Source organism: Etheostoma cragini, chromosome 2 (genome assembly GCF_013103735.1).
Source record: "Etheostoma cragini isolate CJK2018 chromosome 2, CSU_Ecrag_1.0, whole genome shotgun sequence".
NCBI lineage: Eukaryota > Metazoa > Chordata > Actinopteri > Perciformes > Percidae > Etheostoma > Etheostoma cragini.
The window spans coordinates 30,000,725-30,004,157 of record NC_048408.1 but is presented as its reverse complement, the minus strand read 5'-3'; the positions used below and the strand labels follow the sequence as shown (position 1 = coordinate 30,004,157).

Below are 3,433 nucleotides of genomic sequence, written 5' to 3'. Positions count from 1 at the left end.
AGAGAAGCACTGAGGTGGAGCAGCTCTCACGCTCTGAAGACCACCTCCATCTTCTCCAGGGGGTCCAGTCCCTAAACACCAACCACCCTCCACCCATCAAGGACTGGACAGAGGTCAGCGTCCCTCCATCATGATATGAGGGGACTGTGGTGAAAGCTGTGGCTCAGCTGGAGGAGACGCTCAGTAAAGAGATGAAGAAGCTGGTTGAGTCTGAGCTGAAGAGGGTCCAGCAGTATGCAGTGGATGTGACTCTTGATCCTGATACAGCACATCCTCAACTCATCCTGTCTGATGATGGGAAAAAAGTGCATGCTGGTAATGTTTGGAAGAATCTCCCAGACAACCCAGAGAGATTTTCAACTTGTACTTGTGTTTTAGGAAAACAGAGTTTCTCTTCAGGAAAATTTTACTTTGAGGTTCAAGTTAAAGGAAAGACTGAATGGAGTCTAGGAGTGGCCAGAGAGTCGATCAACAGGAAGGGAATAATCACACTGAGCCCTGAGCATGGTTACTGGGTGATAGTGTTGAGAAATAGAAATGAGTACAAAGCTCTTGCTGGCCCTTCAGACCTTCTCTCTCTGAAGTCTCCTCCTCAGAATGTGGGGGTGTTTGTGGACTATGACGAGGGTCTGGTCTCCTTTTATGACGTAGATGCTGCAGCTCTTATCTACTCCTTTACTGGCTGCTCCTTCACTGAGAAACTCCTCCCTTACTTTGGTCCTGACTGGAGTGAAGATGGTGCCCCTCTGATCATCTCTCCTGTCAACTAATCAGACCCAGAACACTTCATTGATCCGCTCAGGGTAATTATCAGGTACTCTTGCTCACAGTCAAGGTAAAAAATAAGAGTTAGAAAAAAGAGTTGATAAGTCTACACAGTAATATAGTGAGATTACACTGCAAGAAATAAAACGTTAAGCAGATGTAAAGTGAGATTATGTGAAAAAGTAAGATTAGGTGGAAAACTGGACTGTGTCCAGGATCTGAGAGTTACAGACGTCCAAATTTAGTTTTTATTTCCCCGACCTAAACATGCGCATTCTACCACATGTGGAGAGCAACAATTGCACAACAGTTAGGTTGAAAGGGTGGGGGGGGGGGCAGTGAGAATACAGGGCCTTCCTTTTACTTTGGGTCTCATCATGATCTTGTTCTTCTCAAGGGAAAGCTTCGTCTGAAGTAGTCTCTTCATATCAGATTGTCTCAGTGAAGAAATACAACACAACTCTGTTGATGTATTTATATAGTAACAGCGTATGGTTACATTAAAGGTTACTGTTCTCTCATAATGTTAATATAACAACGTTAATCATACAATTAACCAGCTAGCACACCATATAAGGTAACGTTAACATTCATCCAAGTGAAACTAGCTAACATTGCGTTAGCATTGGATGGCATCAACGGCCACTGCACTTTTTACATGCAGCGCGACAGCAAGGGAGCTTTTGGTCACATGTCTGGAGATTAATAGCATTAAAAAGTACATTTCTACCAGTTATATACACTAAATAGTCTGTTAAGTACCTGCTGTAATCACTAGAAAGAAAAGCTTTGTTGACACTATACCCAAAAACACGGCCGTATGATGGCCATATACTGGATAGTATATGACCATGTTCTGTTGCTAAATGCTAATGACGTTTAGTGTAAATATAGAGCATGAACAGCGTGAACATAAAGTACAGCGTGAACATAAAGTACAGCGTGAACATAAAGTACAGCATCAACATAAAGTACAGCATCAACATAAAGTACAGCGTGAACATAAAGTACAGCGTGAACATAAAGTACAGCGTGAACATAAAGTACAGCGTGAACATAAAGTACAGCGTGAACATAAAGTACAGCGTGAACGTAAAGTACAGCGTGAACATAAAGTACAGTACAGCATGAACACAAAGTACAGCGTGAACATAAAGTACAGCATGAACATAAAGTACAGCGTGAACATAAAGTACAGCATGAACATAAAGTACAGCATGAACATAAAGTACAGCGTGAACATAAAGTACAGCGTGAACATAAAGTACAGCATCAACATAAAGTACAGCGTGAACATAAAGTACAGCGTGAACATAAAGTACAGCGTGAACATAAAGTACAGCGTGAACATAAAGTACAGCATCAACATAAAGTACAGCGTGAACATTAAGTACACAAAATACACAATCCGTGAAAGGAGATAAGTGTAAACAAATAAGTAAATATAGCACTGTGAGGAAAAGGAATGATTAAATATTAAATATTGCACTGTATGAAATTGCACAGATTCCAGTGACCTTTGAGGTACAATGGATAACAGTATGACAGTGTTGCACAGTCGGAGGGAAGAAGGGAAGGAGGAGAAAGTCCGGGGTGGGGGGGGGGGCAGATGTAGACATGTGTGTTATTAGTTATTAGACAATCTGAGTAATGTGTAATGCTGTAATGCTTGAGGAGGAGTTAGCCAGTGTCAGCCAGTGTGCTGTCGAGTGGGGGGGGGGGTCGTAGATAGTATTTTGATTAGCATTCTCCTCTCACTTATTTCATGTATTGATTTATTTCTATTTCCTGTGTTGATTGATTTAAACTTCCTTGTTTACAGGTTGTATTTTATGTATCTGATGACATAATCAACACGTTAACGTGATGCGTCATGACACACGTTATGTAGACGATGTCTATTTAAACCTCTGTTAAACCCACAGACATTTATCATAACTTCCAGAAGAGATCAGTTTCTAAAGATTCACCAAATATGTCAAGATGGAGTTTGAGTTCTGTTGGAATTTAAAATGTTAAATGTGCTTAAACGTTGTGTGTGATTCACATTATACATTATACATTAGAAATTATACATTATACATGTAAGCATTATTTCAACATAAACGAACACATGTTGGTCATGCATTAAGTTTGTTTTGATGCATTAAGTTGTTTTGCAATACTTCTGTTCTATAATATAAGATGTTTTGGTACATTGTGTCATAATCCAGAAGCAGGATTGATGATCAGGGTCCGCGTCCTGAGTCTGGTTCTGGTCCCTTTTACAGCCCAACTGACAGTGCAGCAGGTCATGAAATCTTTCCTCTGCAGGTCCTGAAAGGGTCATAAACTTTCAGTCACATTCCAACTGAAAGATAACAAATAACCACATGAACACATCACACCACTGTGGCCTGGAGACCCCCCCCTTAGTGGATAAGACCAGGGGTGCAAGAGCCAATGACCAGACAAAGGAAGGGGAGAGCTGTGTTAGCTTGATCTCTGTGTTTGGTCTCTAGGATATATTCGAAGATATTATAAAAAGGATTCACACATCAACATCTGAGATTTGGACGATTAATTGACTGAGACCGACCCCTGAGACCGACCCCTGAGACTGACCCCTGAGACTGACCCCTGAGACCGACCCCTGAGACCGACCCCTGAGACTGACCCCTGAGACTGA

The 3,433-nt window shown here is 41.4% G+C and overlaps 1 pseudogene; it reads left to right on the top strand.

Moving 5' to 3' along the window:
- Positions 1-850, top strand: part of LOC117956763 — a 1,225-nt pseudogene extending 375 nt beyond the window's left edge.
- Positions 851-3,433: the final 2,583 nt, after the last annotated feature.